At 43.5% G+C, this 27,903-nt stretch overlaps 1 long non-coding RNA gene across 1 annotated transcript; it reads left to right on the top strand.

The window, feature by feature from the left end:
* Nucleotides 1-128: 128 nt before the first annotated feature.
* Nucleotides 129-27,903, top strand: LOC143694697 (uncharacterized). Its single transcript, XR_013183352.1, has 4 exons — nt 129-226; nt 19,764-19,852; nt 25,938-26,021; nt 26,816-27,903. It is a non-coding gene; the product is annotated as an uncharacterized LOC143694697 (long non-coding RNA).

Below are 27,903 nucleotides of genomic sequence, written 5' to 3'. Positions count from 1 at the left end.
AGTAATTATTCCTAGCTAATGGTGCTATAAAAATAACAGCTCAAGGCAGAACAACAAATACTGTTTAGTTTTTTATTGGACAAAAGACTACTTATTTTGTTTTTTAAATTTCACTCTGATTTTAACATAGGAACACATATGCTGACTGGGACCAAGTTGGCCACTGCTTTGACTCTGACCCAAGTGGCTAGAAGGAGAGGGATGCCAAGAAAAAAGTAAAAATAGGGTGGGTATCATACCTTTCCCTCTCCCCTTCTTCTCTCTGACTAATCCCATGTGATCTCCCAGCTGTATATTTAGGCATGGCTGATGGGATTTGTCACTTTTATAATTCCAACTACAGCCCTTGTTAAGCATTTGTCCAGTTGCTTTGGGAGCTTTCTGCTTATTAAAAATGGAAAAGGCAGCAAATGGAAAGGCAACAAGGGTGCAGAATAGCATACATGTGAGGTTTGATTGGGCAGAACTCCACAGTCAAAACACAAAGGGAGACATTGTTGTAGCTTGTGGTAGACCTGCAGAACTCTTCACCAAAGGATGTTGTAGATGCACAAAATTTACAGTACTTTGAAAGAGCTGAACGAGTGCTTTGGAAAAACCAACAGCCTTGGTTTGTTCAGAACCCAACTTCTGCTAACTTCCCTTCCTCTTCCAGCACAAGAACTGGTGCATCAGAGGGATAGTTGATTTTTACTCACCTCCTCCAGGCTATTCAAGAATACATACCCTTCTAAAATATCCCCTGTAAGTCAAACCTTTCCTGTGCTGCAGGGTGTCTGCTCAGTCAATCCCCATATGGAAGCTGGTCCATACATTTCATCATTGTCTTTGCTCTATTTTGACCCTTTTCCACTTTGCATGTTTTGTGTTTCACCAAAGCTTCCCAGAGTACTCAGTATGAAAGATCCACAGATGTATATAATGGTATAATCTTCTTACCTGTTTCATGCTGTTCTGCTTCTGTAACCACTCCTGAGACTTTACTTTTTGACAGCTGCCAGCCACTGAGTTGATGATTTTTTGTAAGTCTTCATCTAAGCTCAGCTCTTGCTGTGCCTGTTTTCCTGAAGCTGTTCAAAATGTTGATTTAATAACTCCCAAACTAATGAACACTGTTTTCATTACAACTATTTACAAGATCATACTTGTATATGCATGCTGAATTGAATTTGCTTTAATCATTTGAGTGATTTCAATCTGCATCTTTAGGCATCTGAATATTTTTTTTGCATTAGGCCTGAAATGAGGGTTAAATGTCTCGTTGTGGCAGTTTGGGGTCACTCCAATCATAGTTGTGTAACACAATATGTGAAACAGAGCTGTGCCATCTGCACTTCCACATGCTTTGTAATGGATAAATGAACAAGGTACCTTCAAGTACTGAAAACATCTTCACACACTTACAACCAATCATCAAAATCTGCAGCTGAAAAGTAATATTGGCATTTCTTTTTTTTTTTTTTTGGTCATTCTCTCACAATAGAATTGACCATAATTCCATTACTTCAGCCTCACTAACCCAAGGTCTGGGTCTTTTTTTCCCATAGCAAAATCTTCCTTAGTGGTTTCAGGGAAGGAGTTTTTGCCTTTGGCAAGGCCTTCAGTCAGGGGAGTTGTTCAGTTTTCAGTGTTTGAAATGTGCCTTGCAAGAATGAGATGGAGGGGACCAATGGCAGCAGTCCCCAGCTGAGTGGTGGGAGTTATCAGGGATATGGAAAATAAGGTGTCTGAGGCATCAGGAAATCATTAAGGGTGGAAAAGCCCTTTAAAGATCACCAAGTCCAACCATCAGCCCAATACCACCACCATGTCCACCACTAAACCTTGTCCTCAGGTGTCACATCCGCCTGGTTTTTGAACACTGCCAGGGATGGGCACTCCACCACTGCTCTGGGCAGCCTGTGCCCATGTTTTGCAACCCTTTCTGTGAAGAAAAGCATGAGAAAGGAAAAGGAGACTGCAGAAGAACCTAAGTTTTCAAGGACAAAAAACCTGCAGTAACGGCAAAGATACTACCTTGTTTTTCCTGTCTATGAAATCTATAGTGAATTTCATGATAAAATGAGTTGGCAGCAGATTTTCTGGGCAACTGCCATGTCTCCACCACAGAGCTCTGGAAAGAAAGGTCTGTTATTCCTGTGGTGAGGCCAGGCAGCAGCTGGACAGTCAGAAGTGCAGTCAGAACCTCAGCACACCTGGAATACCCACATCTCCCAGAAATTGAACTAACACCCTGTTGATCCTTGCAGTGGCAATGGTGGCTCCAGGACTGCTGCTGCTGCTCCAGGAGAAGCTCTCATTGTCAAAGAGTTTTGATATGCTCTTCCTAGTGAAAAAGGAACAAGTTTAAAATGTATTAGATGTTGTGGCACCCTTCTGCAGGCTTTCAAGTAGCAAATGCTGTGTGAAGCTTCTTTCATACTTTCCCAGTCCTACCTGTAGCTGGCAAAAGTAGTCAAATAATACTTTCCAAAGATATTTTGTAGGAAAGAAACCCAATTAGAGATCTGGACTTACTGTGCAGAAAGAACATCACTCTTTTTTTCCACTTTATTCTTTGAATATAAAGGAATTATAATTCCTTTATTTCAAAAAGATCTAATTCCATGAACTTTTATTCTACATACAATTTACAGATTGTTCTACAAATCTTGTGGTACTTTGTTCTTTACCAGCTTGATATTGTTAAACCCAGTAGCAAAATGTCTTGAGGAGCTGGAAAAAATTTAGGGCAGGCCAGCTTGAATTAATTTCACTGTCTGGAGCAGAGTGTTCTTAAGGATGTAAATAATCTAATGCTTAGAATATCTTTGAAGTCTTCACAGTTTGTCAGCCTCTGTTAGAATACTCTCACGGACAAGTTCTCAAGACTTTAATAAGGATGAAACAATTGAGCTTCTGTGAGAATCAAGGAGTTTAATGGAAAGTGATGTGCTTTTAAATGGGCTCTTAATGAACCCCTCTAATGCCATGGCAGAGACATACAGCAGAAAATGTGTGGAGCAAGTCTCACTTCCTGTTTGGCTGGAACAATGCACAAGCTCATGCACAGCTTAATTTGGTGTCTTGAGGCACTGGATGTAAAAATATAAATCTTACTACAACCTTTTCTAAAATGCATACTGAAAAAAGGAAAATTCTGTAAGAATCTCTGGAAGTTCCACTGAGTTCTTCCTGGGATCCTGCTGGGGTGGACATTTCCCAATGTTTCAGTGGGTGCATAGTGACCACAGCACTTGTGAGGAAACCCCCATTTTTTAATACCTCTTTTGCCCTTTAGTTTCTGTTGTTGCTTTTATGTGGGAAAGCTGTATCCTCCAGAGTTAGATGATCACAGATATCCAGTACTGGATTCCCTTCTCCCATCCCAATTTAATTTTGCTTTTTGAGGTTTTACCTTTCTTTCTTTATTAGAATCAGCACCTGAGATTCAGTGGCAATAACTATATGGTTTTGTTTCCTGATAATAGGCTCTAAAACTAGACACATGGTGAATTTTCCTATTCCTGCTGGCCTAAACTTGTCTGAATGTGTCAGCTGAGGGCACAGTTAAAATTGCTGGTTTGCAGAGGGTGGAACTGAACTGTGCTTGCCTGTGGTGTTTCAGCTGGGGTAAACTTTGGTTCTAGTGCTGCATTTGTTTTCTACACTTGTGATATGTGATGGACAATGCTCCTACTGCTTACAGGATGATGGTGTTTGTTATCTAACGTGTATGTCAAGCACTTTGGAGAGCCAAAACATCACCTGCCTGCTACATATAAGTGATATTCTTATGGATGGTCATGAAATTGATTTAAATTCTGATCTTGTCCTTTGTGTGGGTCATTTTCAGTTCTTCAGCAGTCAATAGCTAGTGAAGAGCTATTGCCAGAGTAATTTTTATTGGTACAACATCAGAATCAGGCTCTAGAATTGCTTCCTATATAGTGTAAGTCTGTATTTGATTTCCAAATACCTATTACTGTAATTACCTGGAAATTCTAATATTGCCAAGAAATCAGTGCTTCGGGCTTAAAGTATCTCAGTTAAGATGATTAAGGAATTAGAATTGGCCAGCTTTTGTCTGAGGCCAAGTTCTGACAGTGCTGCAGCTCCATTAAAGGCCAGTTGGCATGTTTAACACACCCAGAACAGTGAGGTGTTTGCTAAAGATGTTTATTTTCCATAGTCATGTGGCTAAAATCTATCTTTGTTTGTTTTAAAACTTTGTTTCAAAGAGAATTCCTTGCCAGGCTGGAAAAAGAGGTGCCCTTTAAAATGCACATTAGGGACGGCTGTTTCTCCTTGGGAAAGGCTGCAGCACGCTTGACATACCTCACCTTAGGCTCTGTGCCTGAGCTGAGACGTGGCAAGTGCTGCAATTGTCAGGGGTGGATGAGTCAGAATGGACGTCAGCAGAAAGGCACCTCCTACCAGCAGGGTGAAAACACTGGGAAATAGGAGGGGAAGGTCAGGAAAAGAATGGTTAAAAAAATTAAAAAGCAAAATTCAGCTTCCTCAAAGAACTTGTGGACAAGGTGAAGGGTGCTGCTCTCTCCAGGTATGGAACAGAAGGTCTGTAAGGCAGTGGCAGTGACTCTTCCCAGCTCTACTTGCTGGCCTTTATGTTAAGATTTATTTTTTAATATCCGTTACAGACACTATTTAGAACAGTAAATATCATCACCCCTTCACCTCTTGGCTTTTCAGTAACACCTGGCCAGATGAGGGTCTCAGTGACAGATTGGCATGAATTTTGACCAATGAACATTCCCTTGCTAGACAAAATTCATTGATGGTGTGTCTGAGCTGGTTGTGGAGTTTGTTCCTCAGATAATGATAAGTTTAGCATCCAGTCACTGTTTGCATCTCCTCTTGGAGTATTTTTAATTAGAAATGTTATAATTAGCAGCCTTCCAGTACCTAGAGGGGCTTCAGGAGAGTTGGAAAGGAACTTGGGTCAGGTTGGAAAGGAACAGAAGGCCAGGAGAAGGGGAAATGGCTTCCCACTGCCAGAGGGCAGGGTTAGATGGGATGTTGGGAAGGAATTGTTCTCTGTGAGGGTGGGCAGGCCCTGGCACAGGGTGCCCAGAGCAGCTGTGGCTGCCCCTGGATCCCTGGCAGTGCCCAAGGCCAGGCTGGACAGAGCTTGGAGCACCCTGGGACAGTGGAAGGTGTCCCTGCCCATGGCAGGGGGTGGAATGAGATGGCTCCTTCCAACACAAACCATTCCATAATCCAGGATTCTATGTTTCTATGAATGTCAGCCTCTTCTTGGTGCCTCTTTAAATGCTTTTTTTTTTTTTGCAAGTCTCTTCTGAAAAAAATACCTACTATAGCACCCAGAACTGCTCAGAAATGCCATTTTTATTGTCAGAACTGGTAGTGGACTCTCACTATGGTTTACCATACTAAGGGAACACATGGTAAAAAGAGAATTTGCATTTTAAAATATTGTGGAACTGATGAAAGCTTTTCTCCAGAAATTAATTTGTGAGTGTGCAGTTGTTATTTTTCCCCAGAAGTTGCTCAACCCTGTGGCCAGACTATTACTCAGCTACTTTCCAGGCTGGTCTGTGTGCAAATGTCTTAAGGCTGCTCCATGCCGTGCTCCACATGTAGTTAGGATGGAATATCCTTGGATCTTTTGGAAAACAACTGAAGGGAAAAATGCATCTAGACCTCTGCACTGAGGCTGCTGTCTGGCCTGTTTATGCAACAGGGTCAATAAAAGCTAATTGAGATTGGCCTTTTGTTGCCCCACTTCCTTTTTTCCAACGTGTCCCCTGCCAGATGTAGGTTACATTTATCTCCAGCTGTCAATGCTGGTTTGCCACTGCTGACTCTAAATCAATAAAAACATGCTGGTGTTTTCTGTGTCCCCATTCCCTGGGGTGTTGTGGGGCTTGGAGATCCTGTCACATCAGGAACTATATTGGGAGCTGGTACAGGGCATGGGGCACGTTCAGGGGATGAACAACGACCTGGAGGAGATTAATTCTCAAAGTACCTAATACCATTTATAAAAAACTCCCTTGGATGATTGAAGTCCTATTTGCCCAAAATGCAGCACTGTTTCCCTGTGTGCCATTACAGTAGAACATCAGTCACCAGTCAATGAATATCACATTAATATAAGGATTTTATAATCACAGAATCACAGGATATCCTGAGCTGGAAGGGACTCACAAGAATCATAGAGTTTGATATGTTGATATGTAAAAATCACAGAATCATTGATTCCATTTAATAATCACTTTAATAATCACATTGATTCCATTTAATAGTCACAACCATTTTCAATTTTTTATTTTTTGATAAATTAGTATTTCTTAGTGACAGATTAAACAACATCCCAGTTGCCTTGCTTCCCTCAGAGTCCCTGCTTAAAGCTCTTAAGATACAAGACTGGTGAGCAATTAGTGAGCACGTAGATATCTATAGCACTGTTATTTCCTGATAAATTGTCAGTGGTTCCCTGAGAAATGATTAACATGGATAAACCTTTCCTTGGAATGCTGTCTTTTATTGCTCTTTAATGTTGGATGTTAAAAATAGCAAACTGACTTAGAACTTCCTGAGCTCCACTGATGGGCTTAGACCTGCACTGTACAAGATTATAGGACTAGATTTGCAGTGGGGTTTGTTTCTTTGCCTTGCTTTTCTTCATTCTTGCAGGTGTCCCTGATCAGACATAGGTTGCCCACAGGTCTTGGTGTAAATGCTCATCTATACATTACTCCCCCTAAATCAGGAGCAAAGCTTTTGTATTTTGATTCTATGCACCCCATGTGTTCTGTGGCCACTTAGGGGCTAAATCTCAGTCATTTTCCTAGAGCCTTTTTTCTTCTTTAGTCCCCAGTATTTACTGTGAGCATACTATGAACAGATTTGGTGATTCTTTGCTGCAAGCCCTATGAAACTAAAGATGTGATCTTTGGGAAACATTCAGTGGAAATTTTTGGTTAACTCTGCTGCCTTGAGTGTGCTAAGGCTGAGGAGGAACAAATGCTGAGATGTTGTTCAGATGTTTTATGTAGATGTTCATCTAATTTCCTCTGCAGCCCTCACTTATTTTGTTTTTATTCAAAGAAACATATTTGGATGTAGTTTTTGTACAACTTCAAATGAATATATTTGCAAATCCTGGTAAGTTAGTAGAAATAACAAAAGCTGCTAGAAATGTTGCCATTTCAGTGGAGCTTCTGTAAACATTTCACCACTGGCAAGCACTTCCTGATCTGTACTTTAAGATAATCTCATGATTTTTGTTTGTTTGATTTTAACCTGTGTTTTGTTTTTAACCTTTCCTGGAGTATTTTTAGTAATTTTAATGACTGTTCCTAGATGAAAATCACCTTCTGTCCCCATTTTCCTTAAATAAATTACTTCTGTTCTAAAAGAGCATCATAAAATAGATGAAAACAGGATCCAGTGCCTAAAGACTTAAGGAGAAGTGAAAGATTTGGCAAGGAGGTTGCTATAAAACTGCTTCTTGATTTGTGATTTCTGACTCCTCTCCCAACTCTCCCTTAGTTTTCTATGAGATGCTCTGTGAGCCAATGCCCCTGACTTTGTTCAGTTGAAACAGAACTACAGAATTCTCCTGGCTCCATTTTTATAGGCTCTATTTATTGCCTGATTTCTTATAATGAAGAGGCAGATAAAACCAATAGTTCTTCTTGTTGTCTGCTGTTGATTTCAGATTGTGTGACCCAACCTGAGCAATGGCAGTGCTGCAGGATTTGGAAGCTTCCAAGAAAAAAATTCCAACCTTTAGCTTGTCTGATGGAGTAAGATGGGAGGATTTATTATATGTACTCCCTTCTTGGACATTGCAGTTTGGGGCTAAGGGTCCCTTAAAAATCTGCAGAAGCATGGATGAAGTGCTCCTTTTACTCTCCTATGTAGCTTTTTATGGTAAAACAATTGTTGGAAAGTGAACTGGATTGTCTTATGTGTCTTAGATTCATATATCTGACTTTCTGAATATTCTATTTCTTGCATTCTTGCATTTTTCCTTGCCTTTCCTCTACTTTCTCTACTTTTTTTTGTTTGTTTGTTTTGGAAGAGGCTTGCAGGATGATGTTTAGATCTCTTACATATTTTCCTTTGCATGTTTTCCTTTTGACATCATTACTTTTACAGAAAGTATTGGAAAGACAGTTGGACAAGGACTTTTTGGGAAAAGAGAGGGAAATGAATAAGTGGCAAACTGATATTTTTATTATCTTTGAGGGCAAGAAAAGATTTAAGTAGAAGATTTGCTAACAACTTATTTGATGCAAAACTTGGTGTATTTCACAGTGTCTGGAATCCTGCTTTTCTGGTGGAAAGCTTCCAGCTGAAGCAGCTCTTTCTGTGGTTTACATCACATATTTTCTCTCCACTTTGGCAGCTGGACACAGTTCCCATCCATGGGTGCTTCAGCACGATTTCCATCTCCTCAGCCATCAGTGACTTAGCATGACAGATGTCAGCCAGCAGAGCTCAGTGGGGATTACTGGGAGTGACTGATCCCAGCGCCTTCCTTCTCCTGCAGGATTTGCACTGCCTTTAGTGCTCTCCCTGACAAAAACCCCTCCAGCTGACAGGGGCTGACTTCCCTCTCTACCTGTGACCATAGCAGGGCAATGAGGAAAAGCTTTTGTTCCTCCATGTCACCTTTCCATGGATAAGTGTAGGATTGGAGCCTTGCATGGTCACACTTCCCAAGTGTCTTTAATAACGGATATGGATTTGAAACTGGAGTAGTGGTGGATGACAGCGTGGCTTGGGGGTAGGGGAGAGCTGTTGGGCTATTTTGCCTGCTTATTTATTTCCAATTAAATAGAAATCCCATCTGTAATGGGATTATGGTATTTACTGAGAGTGCCTGTGGGCTTTTAAAGCATTGACTTTCTGACATCACTGAAAATGGGAAATGGGATGCTATGGTGAAAGGAGAATATCTGAATAACTGAATCTTTAATGGGCTGGGCTTAGGATTGTTAGCTGTAGCTGGGATGTATGCTGGGAATGGGCAGGGTGTATAGGAAGGAACACCCTGTGAGGATGGGCAGGCCACAGGTTCCCAGAGAAGCTGTGGCTGCCCCTGGATCCCTGGCAGTGCCCAAGGCCAGGCTGGACAGGGTTTGGAGCAAGCTGGGATAGTGGAAGGTGCCCCTGCCCATGGCAGGGAGTGGAATGAGATTATCTTTAAGGTTCATTCCAACCCAAACCATTCTATTATTCTGTGTACAGGAAGGAAGAGAGAAAGAGGAAGAAAGTGAAAGAGATGAGTAGGGGGGGAAGAAAAGAGGAATTGAAGTACAGGAAAGAAAGACAAAGATCTTGTGCATTCCCTTGCTTGCTCAGGGCCTGGGCAAATGGAGGAAATGCCCCAGCCAGCAGTGCAGTGCCTGAAAAGGAGCCTCCCAATAATGCTCTTGGAAACAACAGCAAAGGAACAGATCTAAAGGTTCAGGTCACCTCAGCTGACCCAGTGACGCAGCGGGTTTGCCAGAGCCCAGAGCTCAGGGATCAAAGGAGGCACTGCCTACACAAAGCACAAAGGTCTGTCTCCCTGCAGGACCCCAGGGGACAGGGCAGGGACTGCAGCCAGGTGACATGCTGGGATTGAATCGAGTTCCTTGGGAAGCAGAGTGTCACTTGTCACTTTGATTCCAACAGGATCAGGATCACTTTTGTGCAGGTGCTAGAAGGAAATATCGTGCCCAAGAAGGTGCTGGGAGGGGGCATCTTGCTGGTCTTGCACTGTCTGCATTTTGGGAAATCAACTCCATGTCACAGTGATGGATCTATGTGTGTAAAACAGAAAACTTCTGCCTGCTGGCATCCAAACCCCAACAGTATTTGCCAATCCTTAAAACATCCAAACTCTGCCACCAACCATGCTCATAATGTCCCTGTCATTTGGCCTTTCCCTGGGAAAATGGAGACATGGATACCTGGCTTTGGAGCCCTCAGCTTCTGGTTTGATTCCAAGAGGTTTAGTTTGACCCTGTGCCCCAAGGCACCTGTTCTGCAGAGAAGGAATTGAGGGGGAGTCTAAAAGCCAATCAATCAAGGGCTGATCAATAATGGTCTGCTGGGATTGAGAAGGTAAATATCATGTGAAGGTGTACAAGAAGGAGCATTATTTGAAAAAGTGTAATCTGTCTGCTCTAGTCAGCATTAGTAGGACCTGGTCCAGCTTTGGATGCTACATTTCAGGAGAGACATGGGCTGACTGGGGAGCACTGGGAGGGAAGCACTGAAGGTGCTCAGAGATCTAAGAAATACAGCTCTCAGGGCAAGGCTAAAAACAACCCCTATTCTAACACTTTAAAAGCAATTGAAAGCAGGAGAGTGGGACATAAATCTGAAGGCCTTAAAGAGCTGCTGCAAAAAGAAAGGAAACAGTATGTCTTCTATGTCCAGAAGCAGACAAGACAAAAAAAAAGACTAATTACAGTAAGGGAGATTTGGGTTGATTTTTGGAAAAGCAGTAAATGTACCTACACCTTGGAAACAAACCCAAAACACAGAGGGAGCATGTGGAATACCACTAGAGGACTTTAAGAGTAAGTTTGACAAATTACTGGAATCAACTGTATTGACAGAACTGATCCTGTGGTCAGAGGGTAGATAAGATAGTCTCTTGAAGGTCCTGTTTCTTTGCTTTTTGACCTAATTTTAATTTTGTCAAGACAACTTTGAGTTTTGATCCTGGCTTCCAGAGCATCTGCAATTGCTTTGCACATTTTGTAAATGAAGTTTCTCTGTTCTCACTGCAGTCACTGCATTAAGATGTAACTTTTAGGCTCACCCTAAATGATACAATCCCACTTGCAACACCCTCAGGGTGTGATAGTGAATCTTCTCTTGATGGCTACATTTGGAGAAAAACTCACATTTTTCAGTGAGTTGCATATCTGTGGTTTGGTAGCTACACTCCAGGTGACAGTTCCTTCCCAGAATGTCCTGTGGGATATTCCAAGGGAAGGGAAGAAGCCTCTGTGGCTTCCCTCCTGCCCCTGGGCCACTCACTGCCCCAAGAACGTGCGTGGCTTTGACATAACTTGCTACCTTCTTGTCTCATATTTGTTTGTGCATGAGTTTCCAAGGGATTAAAGGCTGACCTCAGATTTCCTTCTACCTTTTCTTTTTAAAGACAGTGGTGTATTTCCTCAACACGCCGCAGGTCAAATCCTGTTTTATCAAGCTTAGGTAAACAGCCCATATCCCTGAAGGGACACAGCACATGCTGAACTGGGATGGATTGGAGAGGGCTCATTGAGTGAGCTGTGTGAAATAAAGGAATGGTTCAGAAGGGTCCTAGATGGGAAGGAGCAGAGTCCAAGACTGCACTAATATAACTGCACAGTGGTTGTGCACACTTTTGGGGCAAAGGCAGTAAAACTCGTGTTTTCCATTCTGTTGTAAGTATTTAAAAGGAAATATGAGTGTTTCTGTGTCCTGGGAGTGTCTGGGTGCAATCCTGATTCAGACTGAAAAAAAATCATGAGGTGGAAGGGTGGTGTTTGGGTGTCCTCCTGACTATGTTCCAGAGAACAGGTTTCTGCCTGTCCAGTGTCCCCTCTGGTACTGGGTGTCTGCTCAGCTCTGTGTCAACAAGACACAGCCACTTCTCCCTGGAAACCTGCCAGTGAGACAGAAATTCCTGTCTGTGGATTCCTACCTTCTGTGTCCAAGCAGTTTCTTCTGAACTTGCTGATTTTTGTGGCCAGGTTGACATTGGGACGTGGGTCATTCAAACAAATCAATTTCAGGTGGTTAAAAACAACAACAACAATATTAGCACAAGGAGTAGGTCAAGTGTGAGGCTGAGGGAACACTCTGTGCAGCCTTGAGAAGGGTCACAGAAACAAGCCCTTACTAACACCCCCAAACTCTTGGTACTATTTATCTATTATACACAAAACAAATGGTGGTAGGCAGCATAGGGTAACTGGCATTGAAGCAGATCCAATTTTATTTAGTAATCCATATTTTTCCCATTCATCAGATGTTCAGGACACTTTGCAAGTAGCTAACAACAAACTGCCTAAAACCATGGAAATGCAAGATTTCCATCCATCTCTCTAACTAGCTGGAGAGCTGCTTTATATAAATTTCTAGAAAATAAAATAAACTGGCTAGTGATTTGGAGAAGTTCTTCCATTAAGCAGAAGAAACCATATTTCTGCTTAGTCTGCATGCAAGACACAAGTATTTCAAAAGGGATAATCTATTTGTTCAGAAAGAGAAATTTTCTGATTTCCTCTGAGGACTCTGTGCTCATATATCCCCTTGTCTCTGTATAGATCTATTTATGCTTACTCACTTGATTTAATAGCACTGCTTGCTATAATATGTAGGTGTTTTTATAGGGTTTATTATGTGCTTTTGTACGTGTGGCTTCTTCTCCATTTCTTCCCAGGGTACAACTCCCTAAGGAAAAACCAGGCAGCCTTTCCCCACTGAGGGCTGTGGCGTATCCTTAGGGCCACTCAGTTCTGGCTTCCAGGCTGCCAAAAAGAAACAATTTCCAACTACCCTGGAAAACTCCACCTGCTCCAGGCTGGGAAATGGTGCTGTGTGTCACTGCTGCCTGGAATGAGCTCTGCCTGTCCTCCTTCCCTTCAATTCTTCAGCCTGACTGCCCTTCCTTGGTGTTTCCACCTCTTGGGATAGCAGGAGGTGAGGCAGCCTCTCCACCAACATTTTCACTTGTATCTCATGTACATCAGTAAATCCACTGGGATCAAAGATCCCATCTGCTGCCAGATACCTGAAGAGTTCAGTAGCTTTTCATGTCTGTTACTGTACATGGAGGTGTTTTAGCCCCTGTTTTTTGGGAGCCAAAGTTGACTGTAGGTACATAATCTGTAGAACACTCCTGGATGAGAGGCCTGTGTAGGCACAGTTTGTGGTAATTGGAGCCTCATCCCCAGTGGGTGCAGCTGTGAGCAGCAGGTGAGCAGCACTGACAGCAATGAGCCATGGAGTGCCCAGGGGCACTGAGCAACCACCAAAGGGAGCAGAGGCACACAGGGGCAGGGCATCAACAGGAGGGGATAAAAGGCTGGGCTAAAGAACAAGAAGGGTGGATGCTTGCAGCCTTCTGAAGTGGTAAGGTGGGGTTCTGTATGGGTTGAAGCTTTCTGGGATTGTGTGATGATATTCTGTCTACTGTGGCTGTCTCAGCTGTGACAGGCCTGTGCTCAGGCATGCCTGAAAATCCTCTGAGGAACAGGGACTGGAGTCAGCCTGGATACAGAGAAAATAATGTGGGGCAGAGCTGGCTCTGCCTGCACCAGAGGAGTCTGTGCCAGGTGCTGCCAGGACAGGCAGCTGTTACTGGGTGTGCTTTAGTGTGACCAACTGCTGGCAGCATAGTTCATGTGGAAACACCTCCATGGCTCACTGATCATGTTCTGGAGTGGCTATCAATATGTAAACCAAGCCAGACTCGTACTTTGAATGCTCCAAAGGAGATCACCAAGACTGCAGTGGATTAAAAGTTTACTCTTGTAAAAGGTATGACACATTATATAGGCCATGTGTACAAGTCCAATAAGGCAGGCAGACAAAATCCACAAGACTTTCAGTCTGATGAAATACAGCAATATTTGTTGTGTTAAAGAAAAGCAACTCAGAAAACTTTTCCTTTTTGTGAGGGGAAGTGCAAGAATAGAAATGTAATTAGATATATAAAGATATTCCTTTTATACATAAGTACAAATCTAAAGTACTCTAAGCCTTACAGAGGAAATCCCTTAATTGGCAGATAGAGCCTTTACCATGGTGCTGGATTTAGCTGTTATGGAAATACATTGATAGTAAATCAATGTTAGCAACACCTAATGGAAAGTTTTCTTCACTGTTCCTCTGTCTGAGACACAGCTGGGCATGAGTTCAAACCCATGGCAGTGGGCACTGACAAATGGAAAAGCCCTACAGATGGAAAAGCAGGCTTGGTGTGTGTTTCCTTAGGGTTTGTAAGGCAGGATGGCCTAAAAGCCTTGGGACCTGTTGCCAAGACTTATTCTCAGTACCAGCTATTCCCTATTTACTGGCTCTAAGCCAGCAGAGATGCTGGAAATGAGCCCTGGGCTGGGGATGGAGTGAGGATCAGGCAGGCCCCTGTTGGGAGCTCACTCAGAGTCAAGGCACTGACAGTTTCAGTGGGCTTCTTCTGCAGACCAAGTGCTCAGGATGGAAATGGCCACACTGGAAATGAATCCTCACAGAACACAAGGGAAGCGTTTTGGTGCCCACTCCTGCATTCCTGAGCCTGAAAATTCAGTCTAAGCCTGGCAGCAGTGCCCCTGAAATGGCACAATGAGACATTTGTGCATCTACTTTGAGCAGAGGCAGATGAAAATCCCATTTTAAAAGCCTGCACTTTTTTTTAAAAGGGTAGAAGAGACTTGGAAGTCAGTATCTGTTTCATGTGGTTGATCTGAAGTCAGTAAGTAATGGACTTAAGTCCTGTGTGCAGCCTTATCTTAACTTTTTAGGATTTTTGTCTGTCCCTAAGGAGCTTGGTAAAGTGAGGGATGCCAGCACAGGGCATTCCTGATCAGACCTTTTCTACTTTTAAAGGGTAAATAGAAAGAAATAGAGGTATGTGTGGGAGTTTTAGATCTTACAGCACTAATGTCCTCAGAGGAAGAACAAACAGAGCTCAGGCAAATGTTTGCAGATTTATTTTAGTGGCCTAAATGAAACTAAAATTCCAAGCAACTGGCCCTGATTTATTATGTTCATAATATAGTGAAGGCTTTTTCTCACAGTAAATGTTCTCTTTGTTATATTGATATAAATGACTGTGTTGGTCCCAGAAGGAAAGTATTTTCAGAGGCTGATGGTTTCTCTTGGAACAGTGCATTTCAGTCTCTCAAAGGGTTATTCTGCTGATAAGCCAGGCTGGCTTTGGGGACCAATTGTTTGTGCAGTTAAAGCACAGGTCCAGAAAAATTGTCCATGAACAGTTTCTCTGAAGTGATTGGTTGAATTTAAACACTGTTATCGAGGGAGGAAGGCAAAGAACATTGTGATTCATTGTCTATCAGTTACTTAGAGCTGGGAGGATACACACAGCACAGATTTGGGGAGATTTGTTGTCCTTCTCTTCCTGCAGTAGGAGTTTGCAGTTTCCAGAGAAGCTCAAACTTTAAAGATGCTGGCTAGAGTGTGGGCTGTGCTGATCTTCTCAGGGAGAGCTTTTCATTTGGGATTGCATTTTCCTAACTAGAGATACAAGCAACTCAAAATAGAAAGAAATAACTTAATGTTTAGAGCCTGGGGCTTTTTTAAATGATTGGTTTTGTCCTGGTAAGACCTTTCTGTTCTGCTGTTGATGATTTATTTTATTATGGATTGCAGTGTTAATAATTTGCAAGATTACCTGGCAAATGAAATAGATGGTTCAATTTAACATTTTAGGAAAATATCAAAACAAATCAACATTAGAGACTTTGACACACAGGGTCACTGATTCATCTGCTAAAACTGACAACAAACAAATGACTCATGCTAAAATGCAACAGCTCAATTATTTGGCCAGCTGCTCCAGCAGTGTTACAGGATGGATGACAGTGTCCCTAAATCTGTAGTGGTATCTTCCCCCCTCTCATCCACGCGTAGAGTGTTGTGATTTGGGTGAGAATTACAGCTTTTAGTACTTTAAAAACCAAGTCAAAACCAAAACCCCACTATAAAGCCCAGCACAGGCTGCCCAGGGCAGTGGTGGAGTGCCCATCCCTGGAGGTGTTCAAAAACCGTGTTTATGTTGGACATGGGGGTGGTACTGGCTGGTGGTTGGACTTGGTGCTCTTAAAGGTCTTTTTCAACCTTAACAATTCTATAATTCTATGATTCTCTAAAAAAATGAGATCAAATCCCACTAGAATTGGAAGTGATACTCCTGAATTTTGGCTTCTTTGCAGGCTTATTCTGTGGCATTGATCAAATTTCCCAAAGGGCTGTGTTCCCTTTAGGGTTCACAGCGGTTTGTGTAAATGTGAGTCATGGCTTATGGTCTTACCACTAAAATCCACCTTTGGAGAAGAGGGGAGTGACAGGAATCCAAGAGGAAAAAGCACTTCCTGGCAAGCAGGTGCCTCTGGATGCTTTTGTAGGACTGCAGCTCTCACTTCCACCCTGTTTCTCAGGGGAAGCCCATCAGGGGAAAGTGGCAGCATTGGCACTTTGCTGTTCTCAGGAGAAATATCTCCTGCATCAGGGTGACTGGGCTGGGCAGAGGTGCTGTTTGGGCAGGACTTCTGCCCCTGCTCCTCATCCTCTGCCCAAGAATTGTACCACGATCCTTCATGATGTGTCCTGGGCAAGATGGAATTTCTTTTCCCCCTCTAAACCATTAAAAAGCCTACATTTTCAGGGGGATCTTCCTCATTTGGACATCTATACCTTAGTTTCACTACTGAGGCCAATGTTTCTCTACTAAGGCCAGTGTTTCACCAATCACAAATAGGCTGTGGGTACATGAAACTGTTCTAGAGTCTAATCATCGTTTAGAAAGTGCATCTCTTTGAAAAGAATCCTTAGAATCCTGATCATCACAACACAATGGTAACTGGCTGTTGCATAAAGCTATGGATCCCATCTGGTTTAAGGACAAGTAAACCTGCAACTGCACAGGGAATCCAGCTGAGATGGATATGGACTCTGAATTGAGAAGGGTTTTCCTGCTGCTTGTGCTGAGGCTATGATCCAGTGTTGCCATGGTGGATACTTGTCATTTATAAGCTTGTTGTAGTAGTGATGAGGATTTGTGCCAGATGAATTCCTTCTATGTTCAAATTCCTCAGAAAAAAATGATGTTACATGCCTTGTTACTCATCCCTTTTTGCCCTTGGGTAGGACTGTGCAGCATCAACTGGTTTTTTAGTCCTTGTGGGAATGACTGGGTATGTATCAGTATCTACTATATTTATATATCAGTGTTTGAACTCTGATTCTTCACAGTGATGAGCTAAACCCAAACTTTATACCAGAAGTCCAGCCTAAGTTATTCCTGCAACAGCATTACCTTACAATTCCAAATTCAGCCTCAGGTCACTCTTCTAGTTCCTGTGACTGCAGGAAAACAACTAAAACCCAACCCAGAGGTAAGAGAAAGCCCAGAGAAGGAATTGAACTTATTAGAGAGAATTTCAGTTGAATGGCTGCTTTACAGAGGGCAGAATAATGAAGATAAAGTTGGAGACCTCTGAGGACTCTTTCTGGAATAGTGTTCAGACTTAATCTTGCAAGCCCTGGGACAAGTAAATAATCCTGCCTCACATACAGAGTGTCACCTGACGTCAGTGAATGATTTGCAAGGGAAAGGATTACTCACAGGACTAAGGGTTTGTACATTTACTTTAATTAGTCTCTCTGGTTTTTATTGTTGTTTGTTGGTGGGGTTTTTTTGGTTTTTGTTTTTTAATTGTTTTCAAGTATTAAGAATAACTTCCCCTGTATTTCTGCTTCCACACCAATTTTGGTCAACATAGCAGGTGAAATACATATAGTGGCACACAAATTTATGGTGCATTTAAATTCTGTGCAATTATAACAGCTGTTAAAACCATTCCATAAAAGCACACAGTCTCACAGGCAACAGCCCCAAGTGCTCTCAACATCCTGGATGGAGCAAAACTGAACTTCTGTTGAACAAGTTTATACCTTTTTTCCCCATCTCAAAACTAATTGCAATTCATGCATGTGAAATCAAGAGAACTCCAGTGTAACTAGACAGCATAAGTGAGAGTGATCTCATCTTGATATCTAAGATCTATTAATCAGGAGGAGAAAATTACAAAGGGACCTTTTGTGGACCAGTTTTGGTGTGAATTTTAAACCAGGGACCAGAGAAGGCCTTGCCAAAGGATCAGTCTCTGTTGTGCAGGAGTCTGGTTTACAGACTGAGCCTCTGTCAGCCTGGGGGTACATCTGCATTTGCAACATAACTATTGAGTGGCCTTGGTCCCAGGAATTCCTTATCCCTGTGGGACACTGTCTAAGGCTGTGCTGGTAACATTCAGATGGATACTTTCACTGGAACAGTATGAGCTGATTTTGGATGTTGCTCTGGGTGATTACAGTCACCCTGGCTGGAAGAAAGGGCAGAACAAGACTCCATGCTTTCATATAACTTGTGGGAAACAGATTCCAATCAGGATAGATTGAAGGTGAAATATACTGGTTCTTTAAGGGCATTTAGTTGTTCTACACATGACAAATCATGAAGAACTAGTTCTAAATAATGTTCTGAGGCAGAATGCATGTGTCAGTACTGAAGAAGCTTAATTCTTGAAAGAAGGGAACAAATGCATAACCATACATATTCAAAATTAACTGGAGAAACAGGAACCCTCTGAATGGCTCTGGTATGTGGTCGCCTTAAAGCCACCAAAATCAAACATTGAAGTAGCAATGCCAGGATGAGTGAAAAGAGAAGAAGAAATTACTCTTTATTTCAGAGACCAGCAAGCTACTCAGAGTAATTTAAGCCTTTGTCATATCAAGACTCTACTGTAAAACTGTGGTAGAGGAAGCAACCCTTGGAAAATAACACCAAAACCTATCTGTTCCAATCCAGTCATCCATGCTGGAGGGGAACCACAAGAGCAGTGTGACCACAGGAATCTTGTGCCTTGCACTGACTTCTAACAGACTTCAGGTCCTCTGGATGGATCACCAAATTCCTTCATGATCATGATCCTTGTGTCATGTCACAGTTCATTTTTGTCTTTATCAATAACTGCTTCTTAGTCCTTTAAAAATTGTTTTCCAAAACCTTTCTTGTGGCCTGCCTTAATGTTTTATTTTCAATTTGTGTTTTGCATTTATGCTGCCAGAGTGTGCAGTGCTTCCTGTGGTCTTCATTTGCCCCAATATTTGTGATCTTTCTAAACATGCGGGATGGCAATTGTGCAAATGATGTGAATTTCTGTTGATTTTCTTTCTTCCCTGTCGTGGCTTAACCTCTCTGTGTAGTGCTTATTTGGAGACTATTAAAGGGAAAAAAGGTACATTGAAATTTTGTTTTCAAACAACCTGTAGGACATCAGATATGCTGTTAAACTCCTTGAAAACATGAAGTTTATTAAACAACTTTGAAAACAATAGGTACAGACTGTCACTGTTAGTGTTTTCTTGCTGGTTAAAGTCAGGGGCTCAGAACTTCTAGATCCTTCCTTATCTTTGATGGCTACTCTGCCAGCATCATGCATTTGTATTTAAAAATAAATAAAATTCCTGCTGTAGCAGGAAATGAGTTTTCTTATCAGATCAGGCAGGTGAATAGCCCTGCTTTTAGTATGGTTATGCAAATCCCAGCAAAAACTCAAGGAGTAAAGAAACTAAAGGAGGTCAGAACTGCAGGATGTTGTAAAGAACTATTTTATAAGTATTTGTGGAAGGTATGGTTGTAACCTGTGAACAAAAACACCCTTTGGGCTCAGCAGAAGGAAAGAAGCCTCTAAGTTCATGCTTTGGGTAACTCAGAAGGCTGGAATGATTATACAGAGAGCTTCAGCTCCTGTGTTAAGCTAATAATGGCTGGTTTGTCCAACAAGATGTTCTGTGGGTTTTTGTTCTTCCTATACTGCAGTCCAGAAATGTGATCCATAAATAGGGATTTGAGTTCTCCTAATTTTTCTACTCCTTTAGAAAAGCTTGCACTGGATTCCACCATGGCATAGATTTTATGTTTGGGGTGTTTTTTCCAGCTTAGCTCAACCGCTAAGTAAAATAAAAATAACAATGTTTCTTTTTCGAAACAGGTTCAGGTTCAGAAAATCAACCAATCAATCCTTGGGGCAGGGCATGAAAGGAACAACATACCCTCATGGTTGGAAGAAAGCAAAATCAGGTGAGAGTGATCCATTGCACTCTTTTCCACTCAGGTTAATTTCCACTCTCCATGACTGTTCTTATTGATCCTGGTTGTTCACTGATGTCATTTGCTGCTATTCCTTCCTTTGTTCCAATATTTATACATGTAAATAAGGGAGGATTAGATCTTTTCCAGCCCTTGTTGCTGGCCAGGCTTTGAACTCCCAGCCCAGCCAAGGGCTGAGCCACTGCTGGAGCCCCAGCGTTGATGGCTGCTGTCGATGGCTCTGCTCAGTGTTTGAACACAAATCATTGAGTGGTTTATTAGTCCTTTGCACCCTGCTAAACAAAAGCTGGTGTCTTTGCCAAGCCCTGCAATGCAAGTTGTTGTGTGTGCCCAGTCATCCTTACGTTGGAAAAGCCTTGGGAGTTTTGTGGAAAGGAGGCAGAATGCCCATTGTACCAGCAAGCAGAGTGGCTGCAGTCTGGTTCCTAAAGGGCACCTTGGAGGCTCTCACAGCCCCTGCCTTGGGCCTGCTAAAGGACATGAGCACACAGTGGCTTCTATCTCCTGCTCTCCAGGTGTCCATGGACATCCTTCTGGTTCCTGCAGAGCCTGGGCTGTTAAATTACCCCAGTGTGCTGCTCAGTCCCTTACCCCTTGGTGCTCACCTGTGTCACCTGTGAGCATTGCCCTGCAGCCCCTGGCAGCCAGAGCACCTTCACGTGGGATGCAGCCAGCATCCTTCCCAGGGCACATGGTGTGGGGGACAGGGGAAGCCATTGCTGTTGGCATGAGAGAGAGCTTCAAGCCCTTCCAGTGCCACCCCCTGCCATGTGCAGGGACACCTTCCACTGAATCAGGGTGCTCCCAGCCTTGTCCAGCCTGGCCTCCTGCACTGAGGACCATTACAGGAGGTGCCTTTGCTGTGCTGCTGCCCAGACTGTGCCTTCCTCAGGCTGCCTTTTCTCCCTACACACAGTCAGGGATCAGGTGAACCTGGGCTGCACTTGGACCTTAACCTCTTCAGGGCTTGATAACAGAGCTGAGCCACTGTTAAGAAACTGCAAGTTAATGCCAATTACTTTCTCAGGTATTTACCTTGCCGGAGATAACCAGAGGTTATTACCTGAACTTGCTATTTTGACTTCTCTGCAGAAAGATGGTGCAAGTTGAGCAAGATAAAGAGTGTATTATTGTACTGATAATTCAAAGTACAGCAGTGCCTTTCTTTTTAACCCACTTAGAATTGCATAATAATGCAGCACAGGCAGGAAGTTCCTTTCCTTTTTTTTTTTTTGAAATCTTTCTCACTGCATTGCAATGGAAGTTATTTGTTTTCAAAACTGTAATAGCGACATGTATTTATCAGTTGACCTTGAACTTTTATTTTTAATGAATAACAAAAGTCAACAGAATACTGGCTCTTGATAATCTGTAAGAGACATCAAAAAAAAGAGAAAGGTTAGGTAAGGAAGGCACATAAAATCAGGTAATAATCATTAAAGAATCATGTTATTGCTGTTTACACTGTTACTGGGAGCTAAACAGAATTAATATTGCCTTTCAAACCTTCCAGAGCTAAGTCTTGTGGGGTTTTTCTTAACTAGAGTGAAGGACAAAGATAAGCAAAGTGGAAAAAAGTCAAACTAAGGTCAATAATTTAGGCCAATATAAAAGAAGGTAATTGAGCAGGAGAACAGCTGAACAGCACGTGCTGGGGGAGGAAGAGGATGTGTCAGTGGAGAAAGGAGAAAAACATGGAAACATTATTGGAATTGTTTGCTTTATAAACTTGCTGCCCATTTCTTGCTTCCTTTTCATAATGTAGGTTTGACTGGTTAATCACTGCACATGGTGGTTGCCTGTGGCTTTGTTCCTGTACTTGACTGCATTTTTAATTGTCAAGGGCACCTACAGCAGTGTCCAGGCTGTTGCTGCAAACCCAGATAAAAACGAGTGGAAGTTCCACTTGGAAAAACTCTGTTGCTCACAGAAAGGGAATTTTTAAACTTCACTCTTGACTAAGTCTGAGAAATTATCTCCAAGTTTGCATTCTGCAACATTGCCTACAAGTTACTTATCAAATCAGGGAGCAAGGGACTTGGAACAAAAGGTACTTAATTAATTTTGACTAGAGAGCTGATATGTAAAGCAAGCTTATCAAAGAGTAAAAATACACTTCTTATACAGCCCCCCCCCGGGAAAAATCTCAAGCAGACACATGTCCAGGAGGAGCAATATGTGCAGATGAGCTGTGGCAAGACATTTGCAGAGCCCCTGTGCTGGGCAGTGAGGACACAGCACAGCAGCCCCTGATGTCCCTGTGTGCATGGACATGCTGTGCACTCCCTCTTCTGGATAGCTCGGAGTGCTTGTGCTGGTGGAATTTCCTCCCTTTCCTGAAAGCTCGGCAGGGCTGAGGTTACAGTGCTGCTCCTGGATTGTGGTGAGGAGCAGGGAGGCACAGGGAGCAGTAGGGGCTCTGGGAGCTCCTGGGGGTTCTGATACAGCCACGAGTGTGTGGGTTGTTATCAGTTGTGTGGAGGTTATGGCAACACAAAGGACACCTGACCAAGCCTGAGCAGGGGCTTTCAGAACCAGCATTTCAGTGCTGACCACATCAAAACCGGAAAATCTGGATCTGACTGCTGTGGGCAGCCTCTTCCAGTGCCATGAATGCCCTACATGCCAGGCATCCAAACCTTTGATCACGATTTGAGCTCTGCAGCTCAGACTCATCACTATGGAAATCTGATTTTTGTTTAGGAAAGCGGCTGTGACCTTGCAGTTAGGTCACCTAAAAAAGATGGGGCATGGCCTCGTCCCCACCTGTGCCCCTGGCTGACTCCAGGCATGTCATCTGCTCTTTGCTTCTGTAAAACAAGGCTGACAACATGTCCTGGGAGGAAAATGAAACCACATAAAATCATAGAATCATGGAATGGTTTGGGTTGGGAGTGAGCTTAAAGCCCCTCCCATTCCATCCCCTGCCATGGGCAGGAACACCTTCCCTGATCCCAGGTTGCTCCAAGCCCTGTCCAACCTGGCCTTGGACACTTCCAGAGATGGAGCAGCATAGCTGGGGTAATTTGATATCTGGCATTATGAGCCTTTAGCAGCTTTGTCAGACAGAGAACCTAAACTTCCATATGAAATATTCATTACCTTAATTTATTTTGTTTGCTCTGGTTAGGGAGGGTTCACAGTATCTCTTCTTGTAACCTCTGTGCTGTCCCCCCACCTCTCCAACCTCCACTAAGCAAAAAACCCTGACTTTCCATCTTTGCACTGCTTCTTCCCTGGAGCAGACTGATAAAGATTGCCCAATTCCTTAGGGCTGGAGAATATACCCACCAATTTCTTTCCCATCCAGATAGTTTGAGCCGTTCCCCCCCCAAAACCTTTAGCTTCTTCCACTCTCACACTTCTAGGAATCTTCAGTCTTCAATGAAGAAAACAGAATTTTGGGGAAATCTGTTTGGTCCCTTCCTTCCCACACCCTTTACGGGTGGGTTTACAGCTATACTAAAGCTTATGAATCTTATATGCCCCCAAAATAGCAAACCCATTGGTAGCAATCTATTTTCCAAGTGTAATTAAATCCTCAGTGTCCAATTGGAGCCATGGAATTTCATTGCTAAGCATTGTGCTGCTGACAGAAGAGAATGCTTCAATTTGAAGCCCATGAGATTTACAGGAATAAAGTAAAGCTTTGCTCTAGGTTTTCAAAAGCCCAAACTCTGCCTGTGCATCCATTATACATGAAAGAATGATTAAACTACCAAAAAAAAATCAGATATCCAATCTTTTGTATTTTGGCTGCAGGCAGTTCAGCTCTGTCTGGTTGAGTGCACGTTGTGTGTTCTTCCTTTGGATACACAAAGAGCTCTAGGTTGGGGATGAAAGGGGCTGGGGGCTGGAATCACATCAGGGTGTTTTCCCTCTGTGTTTGGACAAAGCAAGAACAGGCTCTGCACACACAGGAATCTCTGGGGATCATCAGTTGCTGTAGGCAAACTCAGTCCCCCATTGTTCTGATGCAAAGTTAGAAATATTGGTTCATAATGTGTTGAAAGGTTTCTGTGCATCCTGAAAAAATTATGGAATCATCTAACACGTGGGCTTGGTTTTTATTGGGGTATATATTTCCATCCTCTGCAGCTGGCTGTCAGGCCTAGCTAAGCCCAAACAGCTTCCCAGCTCAAGAAATCCATGATTTGGTGAGGGTTACTTTGGTGAAATCAAACTGTTGTTTGCCTGATTAATTTGCCTGCAGTGTTTCTGTACAAGCAGGAGAAGCATTCAGTATTTTTTAGCGTGATAAGGACTTTTACAAGCAGTGAAAGCACCAGGCTCTGAAGAATCAGTGAAATGTTTCTGCCCATATCAGTGCACCTACACTGGTGTTTGCAATGCTTCATGTCCTACAGATAGAACTGATCCAGTGGAGGGTGCATGAGTGGCACAGCTTGGGGTCCTGCACATCAGCTGATGTGTCTGGAGAGATTTGTGATAAAATCACATACTATGGACCAGTGAGTCTCATGTATTTTGTATTCTTGTACTATGCACTAGCAAGGCTGCATCCAGGTATATAAAAATCCCATATTCCAGAGTGCTGAATGATCATTTTCTTGGCTTGTTTTTTCTTTCAGCTGGTCATACTGATCCATAACTCACTGTTCAGCCACTTGTTCATGTCACACTGCAGGCAGTGCTGTGGTTGTGTAAGGCTTCAGTTCCTCATTCCCAAAGCTCTTCTTCCCCAGCCCCTTCCCTTTGTCACGTACATCCCAGCCTTGCACACAGCAGGTATGTGACATGGTTCTGGATGTGCACACCTGTATCCATGTCCAACCAAGCTCATCCCCAGGCTCACATTCCCAAACAGACTTACAGAAGCCTGCAGGGCCTTCTGACATTTATTTCCCCCAGCTACTCCTGCACAAGTGTTTATGGGTGTCTGGCACCAATGGTAAGACAAGGACAAGTGTTACACGTACCAGCCTTGAAAGGGCTTGGAATCTTTTCCAACAGACAGCTGGATTTGTTCCAGATTTACCACTATATCTTGCTTATGGTGTTGCCTGTTATTAAACTGTTTTGAAATATAGTAGCACTCTTTTTTAGTTTTGCTCCTGAGCTGGATTTACTGTGTGCACAGGTAACAAAAGGCAAGGAGAAGAACAACCACAGGTCCTGTCAGTCAGATGTGGGGTCTGGGCTCCCAGTCACACAGGCCATGGTCACAGCTGCACATATCATACTCTGGACTAATTTCTCCTGCATACTCTGTGACTTGAAATTCATTATTTCTCCCCTTCCTGCTCACCCCCAAGGATTTCTGTTTTCTTCACTCAGCTCTGCTCATAGCTCTGCCCCCCTTCCTGAGCATGAGGCAGCTTTGAGCCAGAGCATCACTTGTGCAAGGAAAGGCTCTGTGAATGTGAAACTCTGCTCTGGATCCAGCCTCTCCCCAGTGAAACAGGCTGCAGGTTTTCTCCTGACACCTACAGGACTATCTCTAGAGCTCTTCAGGCTCTCAGCACTCGATTTTTGTGGTTTTTGAAACTCATCTTGAAAACGAGGGAGTTCCCTGCTCCCTAACACAGAGAGGAGCAGTGAGTTTCATCACCCTCAGCTGCCTGAGCACTCAAGTGACCTCTCCTAACATCTGAACAGCTGTGAGAGGAAAAACAAAGCCCTCTTGCTGAGGAAGGAGGAGGAAGTTCAGGCTGTTTATGTGTAGTTATGGTTTCCTCTGTTTTTTCCTATTTTGTGTTGTGCCTGTTAGGTTTTTTTTTTTTTTTTAAGTTGCAGAAAGCAAACTTTGCAGAGCTGGCAATAATACTCACTGAATATGCTGGAAAATACAGTTATTTGTTTTCTCAGGATTCAGACTGTGCTTGCATATTTCTGAAATCCCTTCTATAAGGGGTCTGTGAGAGGCCCAGGACATGTTCTAGAATAGAAATAGAACAGAATTGTACAGCATATAAAATGTTTTAGTTGCTGGAGTGCCCAGAATTGAAAGTGGCTTAAGCCATTTATAATTATCACACCTATTCTCACTTTCATTCTTTTTAAAGGATGACCACAGGAAAATGTCTTCTTGCAGGTACAATCACCAAATCCCTGCATGGAGGAGAAGGAATTCTGCAGCCCCTTGGTGCAGTGAGAGTTGGCTGCTGTCAAGATCAGTGTAAGTCCTGCATCTTATGTTCTTGTTTTCAAGCTCAGGTCGTCAACAATGTGGTTTTGGTGTGGTTTTGTTTGTTTTTTTTTTTTCAATGAAAACAGAGATTCTGTGTTCAAAACCTGGGAACAAGTGAAAAGCAAGAAAGTCTGCAGCAGCTGGAAGGTGTAATAACACTGGGGTGTTGTAATACTGTTTGCAGTGTGTGAGGAGGAGGGTGTTGAGACACTAAAGGGGAAGAGACAGACTTGATCTTGCTGAGAGCAAGAGACAGAGAGGCCTGGTGTGTGTACAGCCAGCACTGCTGAGCAGCCCTGCCAGGGTAAAAACCTCTGCTCTGTGGCTCTCTGTGTTCTGGCTGTAGAAAGGATGTTAGATAAAGAGCTCAGCACTCAGGTGAAAAACCTGAATGGTTTTACAAAACAGTAACTGCAAAACTGCTGCCTGTGGGAAATACAGAAAGCCTTGGGAGATGCCCTTGGGTACTACACCCCCAGTCCTTGTCTGGAGAAATTCCCTCTGTTCTGCCACTGTCTCCTGAGCCAAGGGCTGAGTAAGGATGGCTTGAGGCCCAGCTTTGAGTTCTGGGATGTTGGCACAATGTCAGTGTGGGGGGAGTGCAGGGCAAGTTTGCAAACTTGACCTAAAAGCCATTCTCCTCCACTCATCTATGAAAAATCTGTTTCTTGAGTGATTTGCTTGGATATCAGTTAAGGCAACTAGGATCCCAGTGGTCTATTTCTCTCCTTTTGTAGTGACTGTTGGGGTTTAAGATTCTTCCTTTTGTTTCTTTCTCTTAGGGAATTTTCTCCCATATGTTGCTAGAAGACAATAATGACCCAGACAAAAAGAAGTTGCCCAGCTCAGGGAAGGAGGGCATCTGGCCGCACTTCTCTTATCTGAGGGTTTCTCTCGGTGGAAGGGGGGCAGAGATACCCCGAGAACTGGGCTGGGGAAAAGGGGCTTAGGCAGCTGCCAACTTTCTCTTGAGCTCTCGGCACTGGGAGAGGAAGGAGGCTGCGCTCGCTGTGGGAAGAATTCACCACCACTGCGGGGTTCTGCCTTCTGCTGCCTTCTGCCGTGAATGGAGCTCTGCTCATAGAGCAGCTGCTGCACTGGGACCCTACCTCACCCAACAAAAACCCTTCACCATCTGCCGGGGCGGTTCAGGGGAAATCCCGGGATCCCCTGTCCCCTCTCTCTATGCCCTGTTCCAGACTCGGGCTGTTCCCGCCCAGCATCCCCCGAGTTATTCGCGCCATTGCAGCCATGCAACCCCTGCCTGCCGGATGGTTCCAGCTACAGCTGCGGAGTTTCTGGTACATGTCATCTACCACCCCGGGATTTTGCTCATTCCTGCCATTCCAGCTCGCTGCTCCCAAGGGTCCTGCTGGGGCACCGGGCTCGGTTATCCCGGGGTTTGTGGAGCACAGCCTCTCCTCCATCCCTGCCCGCCATTTCCCGTGTGCTCGCCAAGCAGCGCCCCCTGCAGGCCGGGGGAGCCACCGCCGCCCGTGCCCGGCGGGAGCAGCAGCGCCCCTGCCGGCTGTGCGCGGAACTGCAGCGCAGGGGCATTGCCTACCGAGCGGGAGGAACCTTTTTTGAGTTTCATGCCTTATCCTTGATTTCTTCTCTTTCTTGTTGTCGTTTGTTTGCCTCGTTGTGCACGAACATACTACTAAAGAACTGTTATTCCTTTTTCCATATCTTTGCCTGAAAGCCCCTAAATTTCAAAGTTATGATAACTCAGAGAGAGGGGGGTCGTGTTCTCCATTCCAAGGGAGGTTCCCACCTCCCTTGGCAGACACCTGTCTTTCAAACTGTGACCTAATAACAAACTAGGAGATTTTTTGAGATCACTCAAAAGGATTTTATTAGCCCAGTGCTC

Source organism: Agelaius phoeniceus, chromosome 8 (genome assembly GCF_051311805.1).
Source record: "Agelaius phoeniceus isolate bAgePho1 chromosome 8, bAgePho1.hap1, whole genome shotgun sequence".
Classification (NCBI taxonomy): Eukaryota; Metazoa; Chordata; class Aves; order Passeriformes; family Icteridae; genus Agelaius; species Agelaius phoeniceus.
This window is presented reverse-complemented; position numbering and strand designations above follow the sequence as displayed.